The 12569-nt window shown below is 51.7% G+C and overlaps 1 protein-coding gene across 1 annotated transcript in view; it reads right to left on the bottom strand.

Annotated features, from left to right (window-relative positions):
* Positions 1-12337, bottom strand: part of LOC135897308 (uncharacterized) — a 136224-nt gene extending 123887 nt beyond the window's left edge. The window contains exon 1 of the mRNA XM_070527104.1: positions 12264-12337. The gene's annotated coding sequence lies outside the window, so the exon portion shown is untranslated. The remainder of the gene's footprint in view (positions 1-12263) is intronic.
* Positions 12338-12569: the final 232 nt, after the last annotated feature.

Raw genomic sequence — 12569 nt, 5'->3', positions numbered from 1 at the left:
GAACCTGTGCCCACAAAACAGGCTACACTTAAAGCACAACGATAGCGGCGAACACAGTCGGCGATCGTCGAAAATCTGATCAGCGGGTCAAGTGCGTCGGCTTTTATAGAGCAGTCGTCGAATGTTCCAGACTAATCGTTCGGACCCGTGTGCCTTCCACAAAGTTCTACACCATTCGCGTTACGCGATCAAATCAGATAACACAAGGTTCGGCGACAACAGACAGCCAGGTAGAAGCATCGATAACTTTCCAGAAACATCGGATACATTCAGGCGCGTCCCTCGCTGTGCGATTACAGTTGTTAAGCGGCGAAACGTGGTCGCCCGATAAAGATAAGTACACGTGTCAATACCTCCCTCTTAAAAAGCATCGACCCGATGCTACATACAAGCGAAATAAAAACACCCGTAGCAAAGAAAACAACAACAAAAAATAAGGAATTTCGTCAGCGTCCGTAAAAGGGTTTAAGGCGCACCACGTGGACCACTTCAGATCGTGCGCGGCGCCGCTGTGAATGCGAAATGCCGTCTGGCACGACCTCATAGTCCAGAGCGCCAATACGTCGGATGACCTTGTAGGGTCCGAAATAGCGTCGGAGTAGTTTCTCACTGAGTCCTCGTCGGTGTATCGGTGTCCAAACCCAAACACGGTCGCCGGGCTGGTACTCAACAAAGCGTCGTCGGAGGTTGTAGCGTCGGCTGTCGGTCCTCTGTTGGTTCTTGATCCGTAGGCGGGCGAGCTGTCGGGCTTCTTCGGCGCGCTGGAGATAGCTAGCGACGCCAACATTCTCTTCGTCAGTGACGTGGGGCAGCATGGCGTCGAGCGTCGTCGTCGGGTTCCTGCCGTAAACCAGCTTAAACGGCGTGATCTGTGTTGTTTCTTGCACCGCCGTGTTGTAAGCAAGTGTTACGTACGGCAGGACGGCATCCCAGGTCTTGTGTTCGACGTCGACGTACATCGCTAGCATGTCGGCGAGGGTCTTATTCAGCCGCTCCGTAAGGCCATTCGTCTGCGGGTGGTAGGCCGTGGTCCTCCTGTGCCTTGTCTGACTGTATTTCAGAATGGCTTGGGTGAGCTCCGCTGTAAAGGCCGTTCCTCTGTCGGTGATGAGGACTTCTGGGGCGCCATGTCAAAGCAGGATGTTTTCGACAAAAAATTTCGCCACTTCGGCTGCGCTACCTTTCGGCAGTGCTTTAGTTTCAGCGAAGCGGGTGAGGTAGTCTGTCGCCACGACGATCCACTTATTTCCGGTTGTTGACGTCGGAAAGGGTCCCAGCAAGTCCATCCCGATCTGCTGGAATGGTCGGCAAGGAGGCTCGATTGGCTGCAGTAATCCGGCTGGCCTTGTCGGCGGTGTCTTACGTCGCTGACAGTCTCGGCATGTTCTGACATAATGGGCGACGTCGGCGATCAGGCGCGGCCAATAATACGTTTGTTGTATCCTCGAGAGTGTCCGGGAAAAACCGAGGTGTCCAGCGGTCGGATCGTCATGTAGGGCGTGCAATACTTCTGGACGAAGTCCTGACGGGACAACAAGAAGGTAGTTGGCGCGGACTGGTGAAAAGTTATTCTTCACGAGGAGATTGTTTTGAAGCGTGAAGGAAGATAGTCCGCGCTTAAATGCCCTGGGGAGAACGTCGGTGTGCCCTTCCGAATATTCCACCAGGCCTTTTAGCTCCGGGTCTGCCCGTTGCTGCTCAGCGAAGTCGTCTGCGCTTCTCATGCCAAGGAAGGCGTCGTCATCTTCGTCATCTTGCGGCGGCGGGTCAATGGGAGCACGTGATAGGCAAACGGCATCGGAGTGTTTTCGTCCGGACTTGTAGGTTACAGTGATGTCGTATTCTTGTAGTCTGAGGCTCCACCGCGCCAGTCGTCCTGAAGGATCCTTTATACTCGCTAGCCAACACAAAGCGTGATGGTCACTGACGACTTTGAATGGCCTGCCATAAAGATAAGGGCGAAATTTAGCTGTAGCCCAAACGATGGCGAGGCATTCCTTTTCGGTCGTAGAATAGTTGCCTTCCGCTTTTGACAGGGACCGGCTAGCGTAAGATATCACCTGTTCGACTCCGTTTTTCCTCTGGACTAGAACGGCACCGAGGCCTAGGCTACTGGCGTCAGTATGGATTTCTGTATCGGCGTACTCGTCGAAGTGCGCAAGTACCGGCGGCGACTGCATGCGTCGCTTGAGTTCTGCAAATGCGTCGGCCTGCGGCGTTTCCCACTTGACCTCAACATCACATTTAGTTAGACGTGTCAACGGCTCGGCGATGCGTGAAAAGTCCTTGACAAAGCGCCTGTAGTAGGCACACATGCCAAGGAATCTACGCACTGCCTTCTTGTCGGTGGGCTGCGGGAACTTTGCGATGGCAGCTGTTTTCTGCGGGTCGGGGCGTACTCCGGATTTACTGATGACGTGGCCTAGGAACAGAAGCTCGTCGTAAGCGAAGCGGCATTTTTCTGGCTTCAGAGTGAGCCCTGATGACTTGATGGCCTCTAGTACTGTGGCAAGCTGCCTAAGGTGATCGTCGAAATTTCCGGCGAATACAACGACGTCATCCAAGTAAACGAGACAGGTCTGCCATTTCAATCCCGCTAAAACCGTGTCCATCACGCGCTGGAACGTTGCAGGCGCCGAGCACAGTCCAAATGGCATAACCTTGAACTCGTAGAGGCCGTCTGGGGGGATGAAGGCGGTCTTTTCGCGATCTCTTTCGTCGACTTCTATTTGCCAATAGCCAGACTTGAGGTCCATCGAGGAGAAGTACTTAGCGTTGCAGAGCCGATCCAATGCGTCGTCTATCCGTGGAAGGGGGTATACGTCCTTCTTCGTGATCTTGTTCAGACGACGATAATCGACGCAGAAACGTAGGGTTCCGTCCTTTTTCTTCACCAGGACAACAGGGGATGCCCACGGGCTTTTCGACGGCTGGATGATGTCGTCGCGCAGCATTTCGTCGACTTGTTCTCTTATAGCTTCGCGTTCTCGCGGCGAAACTCGGTAAGGGCTTTGGCGGAGTGGTCGAGCGTACTCCTCGGTGATTATGCGATGCTCGGCGACTGGTGTTTGTCGAATCCTCGATGTCGTCGAAAAGCAGTCTTTGTATCGTCGGAGCAGACTTCTGAGCTGCTGTTGCTTAATCACTGGGAGACTTGGATTAATGTCGTAGTCTGGTTCGGGAACCGTGGTCGTCGGGGTAGATGTGGCGGAATCCGAGAGGACAAACGCATTACTGGTTTCCACAATTTCCTCGATGTACGCGATCGTCGTGCCCTTGTTGATGTGCTTTAACTCCGGGCTGAAGTTTGTCAGCAACACTTCAGTTTTCCCTCCATGCAGTCGAGCGATCCCTCTTGCGACGCAAATTTCACGGTCTAGCAGGAGGCGTTGGTCGCCTTCGATGACACCTTCAACGTCAGCGGGTATTTCGGTGCCGACCGAAATAACAATGCTGGAGCGGGGCCGGACGCTCACTTGGTCTTCGAGCACACTCAAGGCGTGGTGACTACGAGGGCTCTCCGGCGGTATCGCTTTATCTTCCGACAGCGTTATTGACTTCGACTTCAGGTCGATGACTGCGCCGTGTTGGTTCAGGAAGTCCATACCGAGAATGACGTCTCGAGAACACTATTGGAGGATAACGAAGGTGGCAGGGTAAGTCCGGTCATGAATGGTTATCCTTGCCGTGCAGATTCCAGTCGGCGTAATCAGGTGTCCTCCAGCGGTGCGAATTTGAGGGCCTTCCCATGCAGTCTTAACCTTCTTCAACTGGGCGGCGATGTGTCCACTCATGACGGAGTAATCAGCACCGGTGTCCACTAAGGCGGTAACTGCGTGGCGGTCGAGGAGCACGTCGAGGTCGGTGGTTCTTTGTCTGGCGTTGCAGTTAGGTCTTGGCGTCGGATCACGGCTGCGTCGTGTTGAACTGAAACTGGAACGTCGCGTCGTCAAGTCGTCTTTCGTCGGTGTAGTCTTGGCTTGCTGACTTCGTCGGGACGGCGGCGTGTCGTCATTAGGTCGTCGAGATGGTTTCTTCATCGACTTCGTCGGCGGCGGAGGATCTTCGTCAGTTCGACGAACAGCAACCGCACCTCCATTGGTTGCTGCTTTTAGCTTTCCGGATATGGGCTCGCAGAGCGGCCCCGAGCTGGACCAGTGTACGGTCGGCGATGCGGTGACAGGTAGCGGCCTCGTGGCGGTGAACGGGATGGTCGTCGAGAGTTCCGCTGAGTGGCGGCTAGGTAATCGGCGATTTCACGTGGGCGCTCGCCAAGCTGTGGACGCGGCGCGTTGACGGCGAACCCCTCAGTCCCAGGTCGCGGTATGGGCATCGGCGGTACACATGGCCGGCTTCTCCGCAGTGATAGCAGAGCGGGCGGTGGTCGGGGGCTCGCCAAATGTCCGTCTTCATCGCGCAGGTGCGCTGGGCGACGTATTGGCGTGCTGGCTGCGGCGGCGGCGGCGGACGACGGAATTGCGGCGTTGCAGGACCCTGGCGCGGTCGCGCAGGGGGGCCTTGACGGTGGGCGATGGCGGCGGCGTAGGTCATTGCCTCCGGCTTCGGTGATTCTGGTTCCACGTCAGGAACTCCAAGGGATCGGTGCACCTCTTCTTTCACGATGTGGGCGATCGAGGCCACTTGAGGCTGCGACGAAGGCAAGACTTTGCGCAGTTCTTCGCGCACTATAGCCCTGATGGTTTCGCGCAGATCGTCCGTGGCCAGTGATTGAATTCCTGCGTAGTGGGTAGAGCTCGTACGGCGGTTGAATTGCCGGTTCCGCATTTCGAGTGTCTTCTCAATGCTGGTTGCCTCGCGAAGGAACTCTTCTACGGTCTTCGGTGGGCTTCGTACCATTGCGCCGAAAAGTTCTTCCTTCACACCACGCATGAGAAGGCGGACTTTCTTCTCTTCGGGCATATCCGGGTCGGCGTGGCGGAAGAGACGTTTCATTTCTTCCGTGAAGATAGCAACGTTCTCGTTCGGTAGCTGCACTCGGGCGTCCAGCATGGCTTCGGCCCTTTCCTTGCGCACGACGTTCGTAAAGGTGCGCAGGAAGCCGCTACTGAAGAGGTCCCATGTCGTTAAGGTCGACTCCCGGTTCTCAAACCACGGTCTGGCGGCGTCTTCTAAGGCCAAGTAGACATGCCGCAGCTTGTCGTCGGAGTCGCAGTTGTTGAATGTCGCGATTCGCTCGTAGGTCTCCAGCCAGGATTCCGGGTCTTCAGTCGCTGCTCCATGGAAGGTCGGTGGGTCCCGGGGTTGTTGTAAGATAACGGGAAACGCTGGGGCAGCCATTGAGGTTGTCTTGACCACGATCTTCTTTGTCGCCTCAGGTAGAAGTCCATGCTCTGGGGGCAGTCCTTGCAGTCTGCGGCTAGCACGCTGGTCTTGGGCGGTGTCGGTTTTGTCCTCGGGCTTGGATCGCGGCTTTGCGGGGGCGTTCGGTACATGAACGCACTATCACCTCCACCAGATGTCACGTGGTAGTGACGGTGAAGAAAGAACACAGTAGCAGTACTGTGAAAGACAAAACTAGCTTTTATTGGGCGAACCTGTGCCCACAAAACAGGCTACACTTAAAGCACAACGATAGCGGCGAACACAGTCGGCGATCGTCGAAAATCTGATCAGCGGGTCAAGTGCGTCGGCTTTTATAGAGCAGTCGTCGAATGTTCCAGACTAATCGTTCAGACCCGTGTGCCTTCCACAAAGTTCTACACCATTCGCGTTACGCGATCAAATCAGATAACACAAGGTTCGGCGACAACAGACAGCCAGGTAGAAGCATCGATAACTTTCCAGAAACATCGGATACATTCAGGCGCGTCCCTCGCTGTGCGATTACAGTTGTTAAGCGGCGAAGCCTGGTCGCCCGATAAAGATAAGTACACGTGTCATTATGCTTCGCCATGCATTCTACATGGAGCCCTATTGATCCCTATGTGTATGCATAATTCTGATGACGTGGGTAATCTCACTGAACAATTTTATTTTACTTTATTGCGATAGCAATAGCGTGGACGATCTTGGCTTATTTGTGCTGTCGCTGTTGCATTCGCTGTAGTCTTCTTATTGTATTTTATTTCATTTACGATACCCCTAAACCACCTCGAAGCAGAGTATTACATAGGGGCTGGGGGGAGGGGCTACAAGAAACAACACAAGTGTACATTCAGGTACAGCATACATAAAAAGAAAATCATTTACAAGAATTTTTTCCGCTCAACAAGGCAGTGCAGTTATGTGAAATTGAACCAAAAAACAACGTACATAAAAAAATTACCGACGATTACGTTACTTCCTAATGCGAAATTTGAGCGCAGCAAATAAGCTGTTTCACCTTTTCGATAGATTGAGGCAAAGTAATCGAGCAACACATGTATGCGCTATCACAAATTTTTTTTTTCACACGCATTCCTTTAACAAAGACTCCACTAACAGTTCTTAACAGTCATGAAGGAAGCTTTGTGGTCGGAGAAATAGACTGATATATGTTCGACTTGGTACACCAATGCTTGATTCTCAAAGACAAGATCTATACAAGTGCCACGCGAGGTTGTCACAGCCGTGGGACGCGTTACGAGCGAGAGGAACGGGATGTTCTCCCGCATAAGTGTTAGGAAATTGCTGTTTGTCTTTATGTCAACATTAAAGTCCCCCACTACTAACATCGGTGTTAGTAGTGGGGGAGCAGCAGCAGCAGACGGAGGACTTCCATCGGTCGTCTCGCTCATGGCTCAGAAAGAACTGGCAGATAATTTCGCAGTGGCGAACGGCAGCGGCAATTTCGGCTCGGGCGGTGCACATATACAGATCCGCCGCCACCGATCTGGCTCTCTGATTGCCACAGCACAGGGCGAACGGCAGCGGCAATTTCGGCTCGGGCGGTGCACATATACAGATCCGCCGCCACCGATCTGGCTCTCTGATTGCCACCGCACAGGGGTTGCATTGGAGGAGGAGCGAAGAAAGGAATTAAGTTCGAGCCGACGCTTTGACAACCGGAGACTCGCAGGAAGAGGGGGGAGGGGGGCGGCGTGTACACCCATCGGCAAACGATGGGGGCAGAAGCGCGCGCAGCAAGCGCACAACACGATAAAGGGAGGAGGGAAGAGATAGCAGCGACTGACTGATGCCGCTGACGCCGATAGTGAGTCAACCCCAGCTGCGGAGTTGGTTTCAGGGACAACGCCGCCGATGCCGACACAAACAATATGATACCCTCGCTTCCGCAGCGCTAAGAACCAGGTCTAGCCGTGGGAAGGTGGTCACGTATTCGTCGACGTGCCGGGGCCTACGTGAAATAACCGGGGCGTCGGCAACTGAAGAGCACCCTATCCGCCACACAAGAACAGGGGGGGGGGGACCCTTTCCTCCTCTTTCTGCATGGCGGCGACGGTGTTCTATGCAGTCACGTTATCTTGACTCTCTAGCGGCGTCAGCGGCATCCAGCGGTATCAGTCGGTCGCTGCTAGCGCTGGGGGGATGAAAGGGGGGCGGAGCTGGTTACGAGGCCGACGACAACGCCGAAGACGACGCGAAACCCAGGAACGGACGCCAAAGAGCTGCGCTCTAAAACGTGAGGAGCGATCAACAACTCACAAAGCATCAAAAATATCAAGAAAACACAACATTTTTAACAGGACGCCACATTAGTGCAAGTTATTTCCTTAAATTTGCCTATGCCAGTTTCCATGTCTATGTATGAGGGTAAATGGTTCCAAGTGATGATAGTGCGTGATATGAAGGATTGAGTGAAAGTTGATGACCGACACAAAATGCGTTTGACTTTGTTAGGGTGATCGCGGCGAGGAAAGATAATCGGCGGCGACTGAAAGTGAGAAGTGAGGAGTAGTGGAAAATTTTATGAAATAGTGATAAGCGAGAGTCTTTGCGACGAAGGCTCAAGGTTTGCATATCGGCACGTTTCTTTAATGATGTAACGCTGGTGGATGTTGAATAATCTGAAAACGATTATTATTATTGGGTAATTATTATTACGATGTTCTTTACAAATTCGAAGCACGGCAATATCGTCGCTGCGTGGCGTGTGCTGCATGTGCTAGCGAAACTAGGCGAGGGTCACCGGGCGATCGCGACTCAATCTCCGCGCGTGAGTCGCGACGGAAGGCGTGCCTCGCGCGCAGAGCCGTACAGCGGCAACTCCACAGTGCGCGTGCGAATAATGCTCGTGCGGAGGGTGGAAGGTAGGGCGCTCTCGACCTTCAGCCACAGAGAATTGACCGAAGCATGAGCACGCGGGTGCACGCTTCCGGGTCGCTTTGCCGCCAAGCTGGCGGCCGTCGCGTGCGTCTTTAGGAGACGCGCTTATCATAAATGGTAATTCTACGCAGTTCCCTTCGGTGGTCCAGCGCGTGAAATTTGGGTGCAACACGTCCTTGTTTTCCGGGCAGGACGGCGCATCATGTGATCACAGGTCACAGTTCGCTGCTGGCAGTGTCTTGCCCAAGGCGTACACGGACGGAAAATGCTGAGCTATATCCCACATCCGGATTCTTGCGGTTGAAGAGCCTAGTATGTATTTTTTTCTTTTTTCACTGAAAACAAGCGTGGTTCCTTTAACAGCAGGAGTGTTTTCTAGAAGAGTAGTAGCCGTGGAAGAATATTTTATAGGGTTTTGCATGCCAAATTCACGATATGATTCCGAGGCTCGCCGCAGTGAGAGATTTCGGAATAATTTGGACCACCTGGTGTTGTATAACACGCACCTAAATCGGCGGACGTGGAACGTCCTTTTTGCCGCAGGCGTCACGAAAACATCATCTTTCTGGGTGAAGGCAACTGGTAAATAAACCCACATGTGCTACCTGAAGGCATCAGTGTTGCCGGATTCGAGACCCTCGTTTGTTGGCTTCTTATGACTAATAAAAACCAAGCCTCTCGGTTAACCCCCTTTCTTCTCGTTTATGACCTAAATCTTCCGCACACGTAGGTTTTCCAATTTCGACCCCATCAAAAGGCAGCCGCCTGGTCGGGATGCGATCTCGCGAGCTCGTGCTTAGCAGCCCAACATTATAACCACTTAGCAACCACGCGGGTGAAGCAAGCGTCCTTGCTTCAAATGAAAAGAAGAAGAGCCATCGTCGCCAGCCGCAAGTTTCACTTAGGTGCAGTTTAGGCTGTTGCACTATATATATATACAAAATAATGAGAACAACGAAATATTACTTATTTACGATGTTTCAGACCGAGCTGCGCGGGCGGCTTGCCAGGTGCGCTGCCAAACCTTAGAGGGCTTGAAAAACCAATATAAACGCACATATTTGACCTGAGTAAGCAGAAAAAATTCACCGACAATTACGATGCTGCCTAATGCGAAATTTCAGCGGGGCAGTACATGTATTTTCATTTCGCAATACAATGGCTAGAGCGGGCAGTCTGTCCAGTGTGGCACATTGCAGAGGGAAGTGTGGCACAACTGTCTCGCTAATCTGGAGATTGCGAGAGGCAGCGCGTGTGTGACGCGCCCTCTATTTCCATAAACTGTATCGATGAACGCGCTCGCCGCATTCCTTCGTTGGAAAGATGACGGCGCGCTACTCTGGCGCCACGTTGTAGCGGTCGTCTTCGCTGAGCCCGCCTAAGGGTACGTCCTCAGTTGCGGAAATAAGCGCGCAAGTTGGCGCGCTTAAAAACGCGCCCCTAAAGCTCCTTGATAATTTGAAAGTGTCGACACTCTCCTCCCCGCGGCCCTTTCCTCCTCGATTCTCCTCGCCTTTTATGCTTGGCTCCCGCGGACGGGCCGCAGCATTCTATGGTGGCGCATACTTTTGGAGCAGTTGCATGCCCAGTGGTGTTGAAAATTTCGAGAAATGCTGATAATCGCGTCGCTAATGCTCAAGGAAACGTTTATGAGGAGGTTGGTTTTTTACTAAAGCAGTATGAACGGGGCATACTGATGTAAAAGGAGCATTGCGACGAGTTCGATACTGCAGGCAATTTTTCTGCCACATGATCAGATGCTTTACTTTCTGCGTGTGAACTACTACGGATTGTGGCACATCCCTCTGCGCGTGGCTTATTAAGCCAAAGCCTTAGATCTCTGCTGCAATGTCGCGTTGTGAGGTATTCAACATATCACGTGACCCAGGGAATGCCGGAAGCAAACCAAAGCATGTCCAGACGTGTATAAGAGATGATTACTGATTAGCAAAGTAAATTAATGATTGATTAGTGATTATAATAATATAGATTAGAGGCGTATTAAGGAGGAATAAGGTGTGTTAAGGAGAATGAAGGTCGATGAGTGTGAATTAAGGAGGATTAAGGTGAATAAAGCAGGATGAAGGTGGATTACGGTGGAACAGGTTAAAATACGTTGCGGTGCTTAACATTGTTGCCTGCAGAATATTTCTTGGATTACTACTTCATGACCACACTCAGGATTGCTTCCTCAACCTTCGCAATCAAAACGCATTGATGCGATGATTTCGGCTCGTATTAAATCAACATAAAAGTTTCTCTATAGAACAAAACCGCAGAAAAGTGTTTTTAAATATTCGCAATTGAAGCGAATATTCCCGGCCTGCGCCTAGATGTCGATATCATCAGAAAGCGCGCGTGATCATGTGACCAACCTCTGCAGATTTCCTGTATCCATGAGAAAACCAAATAATAATTCCATGCACGCATGCCCCCGCATGCGTGCGTGGAAGTGCAGTTCAAAGCAAATTCCAAAAATCCAAGGTGTCCTCAGGTATCGCCTGAAATACGCGACTGGGAAAGTCTTGAAAAGGCTACTGCGATTCATTTTAATCCACCTCCATCAACCTTCATCCAGCCTATTCCACATTAATCCTCCATAATCCACCTGTATCAGCCTTATTTCTCCATCAACCCTAACGAACCTTAATCCATCCTAATCGACCTGAATTTCGTCATCCGCCTTTATACGCCTTAATAATTGTTCATGCACCGTAATCCTCTCTATACACCCTAATCCACTTTAATCCCTGTTCATCCATCTTAAGCCATCATAATACACGCCAATACACCTTAATCCACTTTAATACACCATAATCAACCTTAATCCTCCCTAATCCACCTAAATTCAATCACTAATGTATTATTAATTGTCTATTAATTATACTCTTATACGCGGCTGGACATGCTTTCGGTCGTTTCTGGCCTTCCTGGGTCGCATGATGTTTTCTGTTCACAACGCGACCTTGAAACAGAGATCTAGAGGCTTTCGCCTTAAAACTAAAAAAAACCAATATGGACTGGCTAGCGCTCATAACCTGGAATACCACGGCTGTACTTGCCGCATTGACGTAAGCTGAAAGTAATAGCTCCTCTACAAGGCGCTATTTCGATTTTAGGCAAAACAGGCAACGTATCTTAACAATGAAAAGTGTGATCGAGAGGCTGTATCATCGCTCATAATTCCTCACAGCGGAAAACATCCTGCAGTGCTTTCTTTCCGACTGAGTAAGAAGAGTTCGCGACGTGCGAGGTGATGGTGTCCCATCGGAATATTAAGCATACTGAGCATACCAATTTTTATCCCACGTACAAATTACCGCAGCAAAAACGCTTTAAAAAACGCTTAAAAAACGCTTCAGCAAAAAAATGCAACATTAGAGAATGCTTTGATACGAGCGATACGAAAGACGTCTCACCTCGCAAACAACATCGGTCTTTGTCGGAACAAAGGTCTTTCGGCCAGTGTTATGCAGCCACTGTGTCCTGCGCATGCCGTCGCGTTTTTTGATGTGGTATCGCAAATATTGCACAAGCATCTTCAGGCTTCTTGCTGCAGTTATATGCTCAGCAGCACGGCATACTGCTAGCGCAGAGATCAGGAAACACAACGTACAACGTTCGCTATAATGAGCTAAAGCGCCCAGCCAGCCGAGCTGAGGAGAAAAATGGCGCGGACGAAAAAGAAAAACCCATGCAAAAGGCAAGATCCGCGCGTTGCCAATGGCAACGGCGGGGAGACCAATTGTTCAGAAAAACGGGCGCAAGATCGCTTTCCGCGGCGGGGGGGGGGGGAGGGGGGAAAGCGAAAGGGGCAAGGAGGAGACGAGGAGGTCGCGTGGCGGCGGCAGAGTTCGAAGACTGGCGGTACTTTCAAATTATCAAAGGACTTCACGCGCGTCACGTTCCGAAGCCCACACCACTGTGCATTCGCGGTCGCAGATAGCGGTGGGCAGGCGAGAGTTCCTGCTCTGAGGTCTCGGGAACGAACGAATCGACAACGAATCTCGCAGACAGTGTCACACGGTCAGACATACCTTGCTGTCGAAGCGCCATAAAAATGCGCAGTTGCTGCCGGAGCACAACGCCACCCTTCCCACCCCCCACGGCCTTTCGCGCGTGGGAAGATGACGCGTTTGCTCTCTGCCTCCTTGCTTGGCGCGCGCCAGATTCGGCCGCGTTCGTCGGCTTTCCTTACGCGCTTTCACTCGCACATGCAGCATACGACATGCGGCCACAGTATTATGGTTTTGCACTTTATCGTAACAAAACACCAATGTAGAGCGAACGCAAGCGTCAGGTCAGAAGTAATAATGGGCGAAAAGTGCACCTTGACGACATGA

Source organism: Dermacentor albipictus, chromosome 10 (genome assembly GCF_038994185.2).
Source record: "Dermacentor albipictus isolate Rhodes 1998 colony chromosome 10, USDA_Dalb.pri_finalv2, whole genome shotgun sequence".
Lineage (NCBI taxonomy): Eukaryota > Metazoa > Arthropoda > Arachnida > Ixodida > Ixodidae > Dermacentor > Dermacentor albipictus.
Note: the sequence above shows the minus strand (reverse complement) of the source record. Positions and strands in the feature narration are given on the sequence as shown.